The sequence below is a fragment of the Eutrema salsugineum genome, unplaced genomic scaffold (assembly GCF_000478725.1).
Source record: "Eutrema salsugineum unplaced genomic scaffold, Eutsalg1_0 scaffold_17, whole genome shotgun sequence".
In the NCBI taxonomy this organism is placed as follows: domain Eukaryota; kingdom Viridiplantae; phylum Streptophyta; class Magnoliopsida; order Brassicales; family Brassicaceae; genus Eutrema; species Eutrema salsugineum.
The window spans coordinates 2604141-2622541 of NW_006256852.1; the positions used below are offsets into that span (position 1 = coordinate 2604141).

The following is an 18401-nucleotide window of genomic DNA, read 5'->3' on the forward strand; positions in this document are numbered from 1 at the left end:
GTATTTAAAATTTTGGGGTCTATATATATTATTGTTTTAATGTTTATTAAAACGTTTTGGTAATGACTTTTTATCACTTTCGTAGGCAGAACCAACTACGGATGAGAGCATCGACTGTTTGATGTTATTTGTAGACTTCCTCTATTCTGCCTCTCTATTTACATTGTTTCTTCTTTGTGTTCTCGAACTCATTACTTAGTAATTTTATGTCTGCTTTTAAAACTAAGATCAGTGCTTTTGTTTAATACTTTCTTATTGTTTATATATTAATTTTGTGATGTATTATCAAACTATATTTTATGAATTATATGTGTTTTATATAGATCATATTGTTAGGTTCGATGTCAGGCTATGTCCTCTTTATAAGATTTATGTGGCTTTTGTTATGGAAAATATTTACATTATTTTTGGTATAGTCAGAGTAATTGCCTAAAGTAAACATACTTTAGATCAGGATACTTGCCTAAAATAAACATATTAGGAAATATATATATACTTCGACTATTTGTCACAGGAAAACGTACTGACTGTCGTCATAAATTTTCAATAGACTTCTAACTATAATTGTCTTTTCCAAGACCTCATAAAAAAACTTTAATGATCGTGATAGTAAAGATATTCTACGATATGGACCCAATCGTGTTTAGTCTTTATGGTTTTTCAGGAAAATCGAAATCAGTAATATTTTTGTAGAGATTTAGATTCGTTTAATGTTTAGATGTTTATTTGCTTAATAATATCTGGTATACCTATATCAATAATATTAAATCATGATTGATTAATGGGTCCAGTATATATACATTTTTAGCTACCTTAATAACCAAATTATATTCGGATATCGAAATAATAATAAAAAATAATAATACAATCATGAATTCCTTAATTTAACAATGATTTATCGGTATGAAAACATTAATATACACATATGTTTTGTCTTCGAATTAAAACAAATTTTTAAATCATATAGAAAGAAGATATACATATATAGATTGTGTTTTGTTATATTTTTTAAAAATTATAAAGTTATAGATAATTTGTTTTTTAGTGGTTGTGATCATATTGTATTTATATTTAATATATATGTATATATATATATATATAACGGATAATGGAAATCGTTTTAAATGACTCGGTTCAAGTAAACGGTTTCTAATGAATCGTCATCATTATGTAATAATATTTTAAAAAACTTAACGTGTATATATAGATGATCTGATAAAGACTCGATGCGACAGAACATAACTACTTTTTGATATTTTATTCTCTCTAAACATCTGACAAACATGGGTAGTTATGATTTGGTTCATGAGATGAATGGATGGAGAGATGACTGGAGGATTGTTGTTAAAGTTTGAAAAAGTGGAGCGTGAACGATCCACAGGGATTACCAGGTCTTGGCTTCATTATAACCGATGAGAACGTTAGTTTTATTATAAACTAAACTCTTTAGTATTGAATCTCTGATTCTGTATATTTCTTTATTGTTTCTATAATTTCTATATTTTTTTCTTATATTGTAGGGATGCCGAATTCAGGCAATTGTTCACAATCAGATGTTCGAGTATTTCGAACGAGTTTGCCATGAAGGTCACTGGATTATGTTATCTTGGTTTAGTCTCAACCGATTGCTTAGTAATGATTGCGATAAGATAACTAGACACGATTTTATGATTACTCTGACTGACGACACAAAGGTCTCACGTATAATACCAATATCTAATAAGGCATTCCTCAGTTTCGTACAATTTTCACAGATTATCAATAATCTTTTCGCTCATGAGTATCCTATTGGTTAGTATAATCATATATTGTTTATTTGTGTATTTGTTTTTTTTTTTTTTGAAAAATTCGCTGTAGTTTTATTGATATGTGTGTTTATTCAGATTTGATTGGTGTACTTGACATTGTAAGAGATCTCATACCAGTTGTGCAGACAGATGGAAAAATTGTCCTGACACTTCGTTTTCGTCTTAAAAACAATGAGTAAGCGCATTCTTTTTATTTTCTATTGCTTATTGTTATGATAATTTAGTTTTACAATAACTCTATTATGTAATTTGAAGGGATAATACATTGGAATGTATCGCACATGGCTCATTAGCATCTTACATAAAGGAACAATGCATAGGATATGATGGTCCATTTGACGTCTGTGTTTTAACCGATTGGTGTGTTACGAGAACTGAAGGTATACCTTTTAATTTGATATAACTCTAAACAATTTGAATTTTTAGATATTATCCTGCGTATTGATTCTTTTTTATTAGAAGAAATTACTATCCAAAATCACAAAGAAGAAGGTCTTTCGCGTTTCATGACTGCTCCTGGAATGGATGAAGTATCTGAATTTCGGGCAAAGTCAGATAATTATTATGACATTAACATATATTCTTTACTATATATTCCCTTAATATAGTTTTTTTTTGTAGTACTATATTGTTTACATATATTCTTAAATATTAATTTCAGGATTTGGGTGAAAATACGAAACGAAGTGCAAGGAAACAATTCTTTTTTTAGATATGTACTAGCTATAATTTATATTTTTATTATTATCTTTGTTATCGTTTTTTTTTTGTTTTTGGTTATTGATTTTATCATGTTCTACTAAACACTATGTTTTATAAATAATATGATTTTGTAGCATCTATGAAAGAAAAAATAAAAATCTAGAAACAGTTGTTTTGTTTGTTCACTGAAGAAATAATTACTTGGTTGAATTTACGCGTTCTTGAACACGATAACAAGTCACCATCTTTAAAATATATATGTAGATGTTTATGATTTAGCTAATATAATTTTTCTTTACAATAAAATTGTCATTTAAAATATATAGATGGTGTTATAGTAAACAATTTTAAGAATTGGTAACAATGAGAATTGGAATATTAACATAATTTTAAATAGAAAAACCTCAATATATATATATATATATATCTATCTATTTATTTTACTCGAAGATAATATTATTTCCTTATCGATATTTATCCTCAAATGTTAATATTCTTAATTTTCGGTTATAGATTAATATAAAATCACATTTTTTTCTTATAAATATACTCTAAATTGCATAACCCTAAACGATAGTCATCACGCAATGGCGGATTATGACTTTGTTCGTCAATTGGACTCTCAAAGATCTGACTGGAGAATTATAGTGAAGATACTCAAAAAATGGATGGTGGATTACTTGGACGATAATCGAAGTCTAAATTTCATTATGGTCGATGAAAGAGTAAATTTCATTAACTATAATGGTATTTGTGATATTTATTATTGGTTATGCTTATTATTTTAACATACACTAATTTGTTTTTTTGTTGTTCTAATGTTATCGTATAAACTTCTAGGGTTGTAGAATACAGGCTCGGGTAAACAATCAGATGATGGAGCATTTCAATCAAATATGCGAAGAAGATCAATGGTTTATGTTGACTGGATTTCTTTTGAATCCTTACAGTTGGACTAATATCCAAAGTATTACAAAACACGATTACGTTATTACACTGACAAAAGGAACAACGATTTCACCAGCTTTACCATTAACAAATAATTCGTTCTATAATTTTGTATCATTCCTCTCGATTTATGAATTCCCAGATGCTCATTATTATCTAATTGGTAAGAATATTTTGGTATCTTCTTATAATGCAAAATTTATAGTTCGCACTAATGTCTTTATTTTGACTAATTACAATCGCAGATTTGATTGGAGTCGTCGAAGATGCTAGATATTTTACTATTACATACCCGGATGGAACGACTTCATCATCAATTCGATTTAATATAATAGATGATGACTAAGTATATCTCAAACTATATGTTTTTTAAGTTTAACTAACTAATTATTAACTACATTCTTTGTCAAAATATAGGGTGTATATGCTAGATTGTGTTGCACACGGTGAGTTGGCAACTGAAATAAGAGATAAGTGGAGAGAATACGAAGGTCCCTTTGCTATATATGTGTTAACTGATTGGTGTGTAGCAATTGACGGGGGTATGTTCTGTGATGATACATCAATATGTTATTTATAAAAGGGAGAGTTTCAGATTTAACCCATATTTCAAAGTCAAACACCAAACTAACCTCTTTTTTTTCTCTCTCCAACTTTTGCCATTTTCTCACAATTTTATCCTTCCCACTTAAACTATTAACGAAAATGCCATTATACATCTATTATTTCGATTTTTCTTTAATTAGGCTAAAGTTTTCTTGGACCTTCTAAAGACCTTTTAATTACAAGAATGTCATCTTCTTCAATTTCTTCAACCACCATGAACAACCATGAAAATGGAATAAATGCTTCTCAACCAATTTTAAAGTTGTAATAAGTAAATATTTAAGCTCATTCACTCATAACCTTCCTCATTCTTTCATAATTTCTTCTCCAAAACATCTGGGCTAAGTTACAATGCCAAAAGTCATGCATTTTCGGTGATTTCTGGTTACTTGACATCTGGGTTGCTTATTTTTGGTAAAATCCTGAGTTCTGGGTGCTTAAAAGAACTGTAGCCGAGCTCAATTTTATAAAAGGTAATCGTCGCACTTCAATTTCTCCATATTTCAGTTTTCATATCGCGAAAGTAGACTTCTCGTGAAGTATACTGAAGTCTACTAGTCAACATAAGGTTATTTTTGCAATTGACTTTTTAAAAGTAGACTTCATTAAACCTCACGAGAAGTCTATTCGATATCCTTTGAAAACAAAAAAAAAAGCATAGTAGACTTCATTTGAAGGCTTAAGAAGTCTATGAAAGAAAAGAGGTTATTTTTGTAGTTGACCGTATTTTGACTTTTTAATGTAGACTTCTTTCTAAAGTCTACTATTTACGTCTGCACAAGAAGTCTACTTTTAAGTTACTTTTGTAGTTTGACCAAAAACATATAGGTCATTTTAGTGTTTGACTAAAGTTTTTTAAAAGATAAAAAATTCAGAAAACTCCGAAAAGCTGCAGTAGACTTCAGAAAGAAATCTAAAAACTGTAGACTTCTTTGGGAAGTCTACTTATATTTTTCGGTCAAACTTAGAAGGAATCTTTTTTTGAGTAGACTTCACAGTGAAGTCTATTAAAGATAGTCAATTGCAAAAATAACCTATTTTTTCCGTAGACTTCTATTGAAAAAGTAGACTTCAAAAGTAGACTGTCAGAGAAGTCTACTCTTACATGAAGTCTACAATAGAAGTCTACTTTGTTAGTCAATGGCTTGGTCAAATGCTAAAGTAACCTTTTTGGCCGGAAGTCTACTTCTGAAGTCTACTGAAAGAAAAGTCAATGGATTGGTCAATTGCAAAAATAACCTGTTTTTTAGTAGATTTCTTTAGTAGACTTCACTATGAAAAAGTAGACTTCTCCTCCAGTCTACGTTTGAAGTCTGCTTTAGAAGTCTACTTATTGCAGTTTTTTTAAAAACGCGTTTTAGGCAAATTTATAAAGTATTTTTTTTATTTTTTTGGATTAGAATTGCTTCTTAGTAAGTGATTGAACTACACAGTGAATTTTATTTTATTTCATTTGATATTTATTGTTGAATCAGAAGATTCGATTTTTAAGCTACTTAGCTTATCAAAGTAGACTTCGTCTGAAATCTACTAAGGAAGTCTAATTAGGAAGTCTACTAGCTAATTAGGAAGTCTAATTAGGAAGTCTACTAGCTAATTAGGAAGTCTAATTAGGAAGTCTACTAAGGAAGTCTAATTAGGAAGTTATATTGTGCTTTGTAATTATGTTTGCTAATGTGGTTTTTATGTTTTTTTACAAAACTAACTATGAATTTAATATGTTTGTGTTATAATTATAGTTAAATTTTTCTTGTTTTAGTAGGCTTACAAAAATTTCCACCAATTCAGTTTTTTTTACACATTGTACCTTTAGAGAATTTACTGATATGGTGAATAAAAAGTCTGAGTTGGTGGTGTTAACTTACTTACTCACTACCAGATTCAAACATATTTTCTTTTGGCTCTAAGAAAATTGTTGTTGAACTTTTATTTTAGAAGAAGCAATAAAACTCTTTGATGAATTTTTTTATTGTTAAAACAGAATTCTGTAAAATCTTTATTTTTTGTTGTTTACATCAGAATTTTAAAAGAGTGTTAACAACATTTTATTGTAAATCACAAGTTAACTATACAAAGTAGTTTTTTGATTACAAGATCTGATGGAACTGAGTTTAGTCAACCAATGAGATATAATTTCTTACATCAGTAGACAATAAAACTTTATTAAAATTACTACATATTTTCAGACAAAACAAATTGCAACCTAAGTTCCTTGCTAAGGGTATCAAGCTTTCTGATTGTAGTAATCCTTTCCCAAGCGTGGAATGATCAAACAAAAAGAACATGTTTCAGATCAGACCAGACTCTGCTGCTGCTGCTGCTACTGCAGCTACACTCATGTACGCCATTGCCTGCTCATTCACAACATAAGATTCCTTAAATTCCCAATAAGAACTCTCTCTTGTGCAACAAAGCTATTTGAACAATGCAATATCAGATTTTAGATTAAAAGTACATCTAAGTACATCTAAAAACAATGCAATGGCGAGTTTTCTTGATCATTAGGAGTTGACTTCAAGGGTTCTGCTTTTACTTGGTCATATAAGACCTATTAAAAAGGACCACGATGAACACAAAAGAGAGACAAAAAAATTCCACATCATAGAAAACTAATTGATTATCAATTTAGCAATTTAGCATAATCACATGATTTCAGAACATGGAAATCAAATTCAAGCTATACCTTCTCTAATCTTTTGTGAATAGTGTCAAAAAGCTAGTAACTTCATTAACATTCACAAGCCCTCACACACCAAAACCGAACCAGAAACCTTCTTGTTAGCCGCAGTCCTCTGCTGTTGTATAAAGAGAGTCTCATCCCCGCCTTGAGTAGCCAATATAGTGAAACCTTTTCTGCAAATATAGCAAATATAGTTATAACTGAGGCTAAATTGAGATAAGTGACACTTAGCTGACACAATAAAGCGATTGGAAAAGAAAATAGTGTGGTATTAGCCTGAGAAACCAGATCTACAACACAACCAGATCTTTAGAGGGTTTCGAAAATCAATGGATCATCTTCTACCTTAGCTAGTCGAGATCCATTTCCAGGTGCGACTGACTCAATCTCCGAGTCAACTTGAAGGAACGAGTTGAACAAAGCCCTCTTCCACATCTCCTGCCACCTGTCTCCGTCGCAGAGCATTTGTTTCTCTTTGGATATCTCCTCTGCTAAAGCCAAATGCATCCTCTCTCTGCATATTTGGAAAAACCGAAGTTCTCGTTGAATCTGAAAACAGCAGAGGAGAAGCGCTGAGCGCCGTTTGAGAGAGAGATTGTGAGTTTTTTTTTGGGACAAAATTAGGGTTACATGTCGTGAGTTAGGTATAAATTTTGGTTAGATTGGTTCACAATTATTGGTTCAATTTCGGTTTATGTTTTGATTAACATAATTATTTTCGACTTTTCTGGAAGGTAAATTTATCCGGTTACGAGAAATTTTTCTTGGTTAGAAAAAATTATTTCTGGTTCAATTTCGGTTTAAATTTCGGTTATGTTAATTTATTCGGTTTAGCAGACTTCAATATAGAAATCTACTAAGTTTAAAACCTAAATAATAGATTTTGTTCTTCTTAATTTAAAAACATAAATTTAAATTTATCAATATGAAAAAATAATTTATGTACATCTGGGTTACAATTACCTAATTTATGAATGTAATTTTGATACCAAAATAATTTTTTCTAAATTTTAAAATTAATTTTTTTGATTTAATTACTTAGTAGACTTCATTTCGATAAACGAAGTCTACTATTAGACTTCTTTCTCTCTTTAGTAGACTTCGTGAGGGTGTAAACGGTAATTAGGACATCCATTTTTTTGTTTAGTCATACATGATTAAATGGTCTTTTCACTACCACTTTTGGTTATTTCTGCCAAATGTTTTTTCAGGGGTCTACTTTTGTATTCAAAATCAAGTTTTATGTTATTTATAGCAAAAACCCCTTTATAAAATCGTTGTATATAACATAACAATATTCCAATATATATGTTTTAGAGAATGTGTCTATCAAGGATCATGATGATGATGGTGTGTCCCGTTTTATCACTGATTCACCTATTGATGAAGTTTTAACCTTGCGCAATAGGTAAGTATGTTTCTATGTGTTGTTTAAATTGACTTATGAAAAAAAATATTTTCATATATTTAGATCTACATGATTTTGTTATATTGAAATTTTAGGATTAGAGAGAGATTATATGGGCTGGATACAGATAATATCTAATAGATTGGGCCAATTAAAAGGATTCAAAATTGATAATCCATATATATTATTAGTTTTGTTAGACACTTTTTTTGTATTTACAAGGCTGTTTTGCGATTATTAATAAATAATAATTTATTCTAATTTGGGTTTAAATTACTCCTTATAGATATAATATACATTGTTTTGGGAAATTTACTACTGGAGTATGATTATGTGCTATCGTGAGTTGATTATTTATGAAGGATTGTCATTGGATAAAAATAACATTATTCTAATAAATTGGATTATAAACGATACTAAATATTTTTAATAATGTTCTGTCAAAAAATAGCGCGTGTTGGATTATTAAAAAGCATGTCAATAACATATATAACTGATTTGATTCTAAATATTTTTGATGTAAATGGTTTATTATGTTACACTTAAATTATATATCATCTGAGCCCAATATTTTTATACATCTTATGGGCCAAAAAAATTTGTGTTGTAACAAAAATTCGATTCTTCCTTTAACAGATAAACCGTGTTAACCAATAATCTATCTAGAATATTCATCATAAGTTGCAACTTTTCAAAAATGGAGCATTTTTAGTTTAAAAAATACGTAAAATGCACTAATTCACGCGACACTTTCCATAACCGTTATTTGGGTGTTAAATATATCCTCATTTCCTCATATCCATTGTTAAAAATAAACAACAAAGCAATCATTCTCCCCAACTGTTTCTTTGGCTTTATAAAAACATTATCCACATGACTACATATAACTTTGTTGATGAGTTACATGCATGGAGACGAGATTGGAAAATCCGTGTCAAAGTTTTGAAAAGATGGAATAAACCTGATCGTCAAGGCTTACCAGGGCTGAATTTCATTTTAGTCGACGAAAATGTAAGTATTATCTAATATGAATATATAACTGTTTTGTCTATATTTATTGTTTGTTTGATCTATTTGCAAATTTCATTGTATATAGGGTTGTAGAATTAATGCTTTATTTGGTAACCTCGCCTTTCCATATTTTTACCGTGTTGGGACCGAAGGACGATGGCTTGAATTGTCTAAATTCGACTTGATACCATCTGAATGGAAGAATGAGGGAAGAAAAACGAGACACAATTATCAGATCATTCTCACTACTAGGACAGAAGTCTCAAGTCTACGACCATTGACAATGGATCCCTTCATGAAATTTGTCCCTTTTAGTGAGATATACAGAATTCCTTATGCTCAGTTGTATCATGTTGGTAAGATTAACTTCTAATATTCATTTCAGTGATTTCATATATAAATTTGTACATATATAGAAAAAAAATAAATGAATTTCGTTTATGATAAATATTTCTCTCATAATTGATTTGTAGATCTCATTGGAGTGATGGAAAATGTTAGCGACATTGAAACAGAGAATAACTCTGATGGAGATATTATTCACAAAATAACTTTCACCATCACAGATCTCGAGTAAGTTTATATTTTCTCTCACGATCACTATGTCTTGGTAACAAAGTTTGTAACTTAAATTGTTCAAATCAAAGGGATGTGAAGTTGAAATGCATCGCATACGGGGATTTTGCCGCTGATATCAAAGAAAGAACCAAAGGATTCACTGGTCCTTTTGCGGTTTCTGTCTTAACCGATTGGAGTGTAAATAAAAAAGAAAGTATGGATAATCAAGCATATGTCATTATTATTTTTATTTTGTGCAATATATGTTTTATATTTATTTTGCATGTATATTTCTTAATAATAATTTTATACGTGTAGATGAAATAACTATCCATTCACATGAATCAATTGGTTTTTCCCGTCTTCTCCTTGATCCCACTACGGATGATGCCCTGATTTTTAAGAGAAAGTAAGTAATCTGAAAATTATAATTGGAGAGTTTTGTATATACAACAATCTTATAGTATGTATATGTCTCTTAAACCTCCAGGATTCAGGAGAGGTGGAGCACATTTTAGACACAAGACGGAAATATAACTTATAACAATACTTAATAGAGTAGTGTTCTATTAATTTCTTTTTATAAGTATTTATATAACTTAAAACTTGTGTGTTAGATCTTATTACATGATCTATTTTAGTATTTGTATGATTTAATTCTTTGTATAAGTATTTATATAACTTAAAACTTGTGTGTTGGATCTTATTATACAATATTTTAGTCTCAATTATTGAAAATAAAAATGTGATGTTTATGTTACAAGAATTTTAATAATCAAATTATAATAAGATTTATATGATGATTGTGTCCGCGCGACACGGGCAGATAGCTAGTAGTAAATTTATTTTCAGAGTAAACTAACTTTAGTATTTTGATTCTCAAGAACGATTATACAATAATAAGAAAAAAAATAGCAAGTATTTGAGCTTAGAGCTAAATTATTGTAAAGAGTGGTGTACAGAGTTGGATTCTGGTCCTTATTGTTTGTTTTTATCCTTGTTTTGTACTCTACATCGGGTTTAATGTTGATGTTTACTCCGCCATATCCACCATAAAATGGTATTCATTCTGAGGCTCCGGTGTGAATGAGTCTTTAGTTTCATCAAGATTGACTAACGGTTCTGTATTTAATCTCTTTTGACCGCAGACTTTCATTATAACGGATCTTTTGGCATGGCTCATCACTTCGTTTGCTCACTACTCCCGTTTGATTTCTTTAACTCCATCAGATCTTAGAACTTTCTTGATTTAGTTAACCCACTAAGATGACAATCCGATTTGTCACCATAGCATTCGGGGAGAGCCTCGCATTCAAGCATATTATCCCACATCGGCTCCAATTATTCAAAGTAATCTTGATCCAACTGCACTCTTCCTTGAAACTCGTAAGAGATGCCTGTAATTTGTGAACTCGTGGAACATTAACAATTAAGAACTGATCTTGATCAACTCCCTTGCCATAAAACAAAAGCACTTTTAGAACATGAGACATATGACCTAATTGGCGGATGAATGGCATTGAGAGTCCAAGAAACAAGCATAATATTAGGTGATTCCACAGATTTTAAATTGGGTGAATAATAGTGTTGTCAATGAAAGAAAGTTTGCTGTTGGAGTTAGTACTGAAGATCAGGACAAACATGGTTAAAGCAACAAGGTTCAAGACGTGGAGAGGAAGTAGTTTTGTCGCCTAAAAGAAAGCTCATATGACCGTACCGTTGCAGGGCCACAAGAAGTAGCTGTTTACTTTAGTTCATTAATGACAAAGCATGAGTTGTTTGTTGTGTCTCAGAAAAATGGCCCGTTTGGTTCAAGGGACAATAATCTCGAGGTGTCTACATGGATCAAGCAACAAAGAGCACTAGATCAAAGCATCAGCAGATATATAAATCTGAGAAGGACATTTTGAGAAGTAAGAAGGAAGAAGAGAGAAATATCATTTTCTGGTGTAAACTTGTTTATGTGTTTCTCTGTAAAGAAATGGTAGAGAGAAAAACATAGAAAAGCATTTGTAAGAAGGGGCTTTGGGTTTTTTGATCTCTTGTAACCCTTATTAATCTAGTGGATTCTGGGAGAGAGGTCCCGGTGAAACGTAGCGACCCATTTAATGGCGTGAACTTGTTAAACTCGATCGTGTCATACTTCTTCTTCGTTGCTCTGTTTTACTCCTCTGTTTTAAACAAGTCGCAGGTTTGTTCTAGTGTCAAGTTTTATACTTCCAGTAGAATCTTTGTTTCTTTGGTTTGTTCAAGTTTCTGAGTGTACAAAGCTGCTGTTTGTGCTCAGTTTCACAACAGATTGGTAGCAGAGCCAGGTTGCTCGGTGGTCATGGTTCTAGTCTGAGTTTTCAGTTGTAAAAGGAGCCATGTCGTTGTCAAAGGCATAGATTGAGAAGTTTGATGGACATGGAGACTACACACTGTGGAAAGACATGCTCTTGGCTAATCTAAACATGTTGGGTCTGAGTAAGTTTATGTATGATCCTAAGGATCTGAAAGGAAAGGCCTTAGATACAGATGTTGCAGGAGAAAAAGAGGAAGCTTTGGCAGAGAAAAGGAATCAAGCTCGAAGTGCTATCATTTTGAGTATTACAGATAGGATTCTGAGAAAGGTTAGAAAGCAAGAAACAGCTGCTGCGATGCTGGAAGCTATGGACAAGTTGTATCTATCAAAAGCTTCACCTAATCAGATCTATCTCAAACAAAAGCTGTACAGTTTCAAGGTATCTAAAAGTTCATCTCTTGAGTCAAACATAGATGAATTTCTTCGTCTTATTGCAGACTTGAAGAACGATGATGAAGATCAAGCAATACTTCTCCTAATGTCACTCCCAAGGTAGTTTGATTCATTGAGAGACACCTAGAAATATGGTCCAGGAAAAACCACAATGATGCTCGACGAGGTTATTGCTGTGTTATACTCAAAGGATCTGGAGTCAAGATCAAGTTCTAAAGTATAAAATAGTCAAGCGTAAGTGCTATATATCAGAGACAAAGGAGGTCAGAAAGGAAAAGGAGAACAAAAGGATAAATCTTCAAAGCAGAACAAGAGTTCTAAAGATAAGAAGAAAAGTTGTTGGATTTGCGGAGAGAAATGACATTTCACAGGTTCTTGTCCAAACCGGAACAAGTCTCAAAGCAAGCAAAAGGACCAAGGAAACTCAAGCAACAAAGGCGAAGCTGCAATGGTACAGGGATCGAGTAGTGATGCTGCCGGATATTATGTCTCAGAAGCTCTAAACGCAATATTCAACAAGTATAAGCTTGGAGGATGTTTGGATTATGGACACTGGATGCAGCTATCACATGACTCACAAAAGGGAATGGTTTGAATATCTGAGTGAAGATGTATGAGGTTCAGTTCGTATGGGAAATAAAACTACATCAAAGGTCAGAGGTATAAGCAACATAAGAATCAGAAATGAAAATGGTTCAACTGTGTTGCTCTCACATGTGAGATACATTCCAGATATGGATCGGAATTTGCTAACAGGGATGCAGTTTTGAGTCCAACAAAGGATCTCTTCAAGTTAGACTTGATGTGTCGTGTGGTGAGGGAGTCAAGTTTTACCCTAAATGAAATCAATAGCCGCAAGTGCACAGCTGATCGATTGTAGTACTTAGGGATCGAATCCACAAGGAAGGAGAATCTTTCCTGCAAAAGCCTTCAAAAGAAATATAAAGTAAGGAAGTCTAGAACCAGGCGAGTTTTGTGAGGGTTTTGGTGGTGTGTTTAAAACGTAAAAATGAATCTTAAAGAGAGAATACAGGAATTAAAATGACCTAATGACTAAACTTAACGAAAACGAGTAAAAACAAAAAAAAACGGCTAAACCTAATTGCTTAGATGAAAATCGATTGAATGAGTAAAGATACTAGACTAAAGCTTGAATAAAAATCGTTGTAAATCTATAGAAAAGAAAGCACTGGGGTTCAGGAAAGTTTTCTCAGGGGTATGAATGATTCAAAACATTGATAGAGAGTAAATTTGATAAGATCTTAGCTTAAACTTTTCGAACTGGAGTCACAGACGTATGAATACACCACTGTCGTGATCATAGACAACTATCTCTCTTAACCCTGACCAGTAACTTTCCACTCTGGCCCTGGAAAAGAAGAGGTGCATTATGTTTAAGACTCGTCAGCATTCGCAAATCGCCCATAGGTAGGTTTCCACTTCTATGTTTGTTTTGCTCTCCCAAACTAGATCTGACACCGGATGAACACTTTCGTGTCACCAAGCATCTAGATCAGATTGTAGTTCATGACGCTACTCTCATGCAGTAAAAACGTATTCAGAAGAAAAAGTTCTAAGATTTGGCTCAATAGCCAATGAAATCCTCACCGAACATATATATCCCCATCGAAAATCCCTTAGACCCGAAAATAAAATTACTCAGACATGATAAACGAAATCAAAAACATAGTATTAAAAAGTAGTACAGAAACCGAAATTGAAAAAGAAAGAACAAGGGTTCAAGAGATAGATCTCTCTCTCCCTAAAACCTAAAAACAAAGCTTAAAGTAAAATTTCTGTAAAGTTTTTCGTCTCTCTTCTTCTCTCCTTAAAAACAACATAAATGATATGTATTTATAGTCTCCAATACTCTCTGGTGTCTAGGGTTCCGGAATTGAGGCTGGGAAAATGATACAGGCTTCAGAAATGAGCCTTCAAACTCGGAGTTAGCTGGCCGCGGTCGGGAAGTGCGTGACCACGGGGAATGGGTGGCTGGCCGCATTCGGGATGGTTGTGACCGCGGGAAATGGCCTGTTGGCCGCGGGTGGAAACGCTTGCCGGCTGGTTTACGGGATATTTTGCTCTTCGCGTATCTTTTGATTGAACCGTTGGATTGCCAAGCTGTAAAGTGTGCTGGAAAGCTGATACTTCCATCTTTTAGATCTCCAAATTTGAGCTGGATCAGACGGTGAGAAGGGCTTCAATCGGGGGTGAACTTCTGACGGTTTGACTCTGAGCTAAAATCTGGTCTTCTATCCATTTTGTTAAGTTTTTCCCTAAATTACCCGGAAAGAGTCTTGGAACTACAAATAATAGAAAAACGTAATAAAAGTACTTAAAATAAATTAAAAACATAGAAAAAGTATTTCAAAACAATCCATAAAAGTGGTCAAAATACGGTGTTATCAACTCTCCCAGACTTAAACCTTAGTTTGTCCTCAAACAAAGCAAAAGTCTAAATTGGTTAAGTGAAAACAAAAAATAGGGAATGCACAAATCTCAGAGACATGAACTCGTAAACTAGGACCAAAGATCGTGCATCAATCCACAACTTAGTCTAGAAAATTCTCACCAATACACAAAAGATATTAGTCCACTTTTTCCGTCATGCAAAACTTAAACAATCTAAATCTTGATTCCAGTCAACTAGCTCTCTACATTCATTAAGTTCAATAGTGAGTTCTCATTAAAGACATCATCCAGGGTAGACGGCGTTTGACATTAAAGGGCTGTTTAAGTGGTGGAGTTAAAGTGTTTTGGGTTACCTGATGAATCTGGAGGATGCAAGATAATATGTAAAACCGCAAGAGAGATAAGGACCTATGATGACCGCAATTTTCAGTCACTTTTTCTTGCCAAATGTTGTTGCATAATCTTTCCTCCTTTGTTGTAAACAGCTATTCCCCCAGACTTAGATTCTTTCCGGAAATCAGAAAATGATTTCCAAAACTCCATAAAATCGAACTCCAGTTGCCTTGGGACTTAAAATTCGACTTCTCTAGACTCTCTAAGGCTTTTATTTCCTTTCTTTTTCTTATTTTCGGATTTTTTTTTTGAAAAACGGAAAGGAAATACTTTTTAAAGAGAGAGAGTAGAGGACGAGATTGTACCGCAATTTGAGATTTTTCTAAGGCAAACTGAGCTTCCTCTTGTGTTGAATCCTTCCGGGAACTTTTCTGGCAAATCGCAGGTCTCTGTCTTTGGTGACTGAAAACTGCGTCGTTCCTCTTTCTCTCCAACGTTTTTACACATATCTGCATATAAGACAATAGAAAACAAGAGTGCATGTGGTCTGAAAGAGGATTGGTTAAGGTGGGAACTAGCTAAAGATAAACTAGCCATTCAGGATCAACAAAGAGTGGTAAATAGGGTAAAGGAGTCCTGAATGTATGATTCGTTTTCCTGGTCTAATGCTTCAATGAGAAAATGAAGTCCAAATTAAGTCCAAATAAAACAGAGCTAGTGTATTCCTTCATCTAAATCGAAATCATTCAACTTCTTCTGGGGTACTTCGTTTCAAATGTGCTTAGCTACCGCCTAGTCTAGTCCTAAATCATGAATGAGCATGTCACTAGGAACAGTCTAAAAGCACACAGTCAACTATCATTGATTCATGTTCACCATTCCCTTTAAAACGTATTTTGTTTTGAAAACCGGTTTTGAAAAACTTTAAGGAAAATGCAAAATGTGTAGATAATGCAAGACTCATGAAAGAAAAGTGGTTAGAAAGGGATGAAATCCTCCCCAGACTTAAATCACACTGTCCTCAGTGTGAAACAAGTCGAGATTGGATGAGAAAAATGCTTAAATAATCGAATTGGTAAGACCAAAGAGAACTTACCTGGATCCGGGATGCTGGTGGTGATGGACCGGATACATTCGAAGAGGTCTGGGAAGGTGATAGGTGGTGAAGAAGGTGGTGGGAAGTGATGAATGAGGTGGAATGGGGATTGGTGAGGTGGAATGAGGTGAAATGGGTGGTTTGGGGTCGGGTTTCGTCTCAACGACCATCTGCCACGGTCAGGAGCCACGCGACTGTGGTGAAGTGGTGCTCGGCAGCGGTCAAACATGTGTTTCCTGTGGTCAGAACACCTGCGACCGCGGGGGATTATATCGCGGTCTGTTTCCTGCTTCTCCTTGGTTCTTGCTGGGCCAAGCAGTCAGGGACCATCCTTCTTTTTGGTCTTTTCGGGTTTTTTGATTATTTTTTTTTGCTTTTTTGTTTTATAAGAAACACCTGAAACTAAAAAAAGAAAAAAAAAAGAAAAAAGATCAATGGAAAAAGAAATAAAAATCTTAAAGAAAACAATATCTAAATGGGTTGCCTCCCATTAAGCGCTTCTGTTTTAAGTCGTTTAGCTCGACTCTTGGTGTTGGACGTGACTTAGTCCAATGAAGAAGATCTTGTCCTGAGACAAGTCTTTTTCGACATCTCCTTGCTTTGCCTAGCAGGTTCTTCGTCACTTCAAAGTTCTTCTTCAAACTCTTCTGTTGCAGAACGTTTTCCTGCTTTGCTGTTGTATGGGACAGCTTCTGTGAAGAAATCTTTGTCGATATTAGCAAACGAAATCCTCCGGTTTGGCCAGTCCATTATAGCTCCGGAAGTCTCTAGAAAAGACCATCTGAGAATCACTGGATGTGTTGCGTCTCTCGTTTCGACAATGTAGAAGTCGACAAGCACGATGCAATCTCCTATTCTCAAAGGAATGTCATGAGCTATTCCTTGAGGTGTTGCATTGGAATCATCAGCTAGACTAATTTTTGCTCTAGTCCTGCGCAGGTGCTTGATACCAAGTCTCAAAGCAATTACCGTGGACATCATGTTAAGACAAGCTCCAGAATCACAAAGCACGTTTTTAAGCATTTCTCCTCTAATAGAACAAGAGATGAGAAATTGACCTGCAGTCTTGACCTTATGTAGAGTTCAAACTTGCCTTTCTCTGTAAGCATTGGCAGGTGTTTCAAACGCAGAATAGGACTCACAAAAGAAGGTTGCAGCATCGTATTCAATGATTGAATCGATGTATGGCATCTTTATCTTGCTGCATATTGGGTCTTCTTGGATTGAAGAGTCAGCTGAATCTTCAACACATTCCTTTGCCATTATACAAGGTAATTATTCATGCCAATCTGTTTCTTCATCTGAAACTTGGTTTTCTTCTTCCTGAGTTGCTTTTTTAGGTGCTGGAGGTTGAAGTTGGGACAGAAGATGTATTATTTTTCTTTCAAATCCCGGAGGTGAATCTGAACGACCAACTCCCGCGGTCAGAGGCCTCGCGACCGCGGGAAAAGGGACCTTGGCCGCGGTCAGGACGGTCGGACCCACGGCTCCGGATATGAATTGCTCATAGTCCGCCTCTTCCTTCTTGTACTTGATACGAACCTCTCCAGCTTCTTTATTTGGTAGAACAGCATCATATAAACTCACACCAGGCCGTTGTTGCGCATCTTCATCAGGATCTTTGGGAGATTTCTTAGAAAATTTCACAATCTGCTCAATGTTGGGCATCTGTTCCATTCTTGCATCAATCTCCCGTGCCTTGAGCTCGAGTTTGTTCAGCCTGTGCTCGATCTCCTGCAACTCTTCATCTGTCTTCTCTCTATACCAGGAGGCGGATTCTCTGACCTCTTTGATCTCCTGCTTTGATTCGACAATATCGCTTGAGTTTTGTATGATGTCATACCCTTGTCTTGTCTGCTCTGTTGTGACTTGGTGGATCATCTCAGCTAGTGTTTGTGTGTCCTTGTGGGTTTGTTCTTCCAGAACTCGAACATGATTGGCCAGATCATCGAATTTTCTGTTGAACTCCTCAGAGATTGAATCAATTCTCTTGAGCAGGGTGTTTTCGGTGAGAATCTGCTGATCAAGGAACTGGTTTATCATTCCTTCGAGGCGTCCCAAACGTCTGCTGGTCCTCAAGTTGTCCTCTTGCTGATTAGGGT

General features: G+C 34.0%; 1 long non-coding RNA gene across 1 annotated transcript; it reads right to left on the reverse strand.

The window, feature by feature from the left end:
• Nucleotides 1-6116: 6116 nt before the first annotated feature.
• Nucleotides 6117-7381, reverse strand: LOC18020500. The gene is made up of 3 exons (XR_002900136.1): nt 7090-7381; nt 6748-6917; nt 6117-6415 (listed from the first exon to the last, which is right to left on the reverse strand). It is a non-coding gene; the product is annotated as an uncharacterized LOC18020500 (long non-coding RNA).
• Between the last annotated feature and the right edge of the window lie 11020 nt (nt 7382-18401).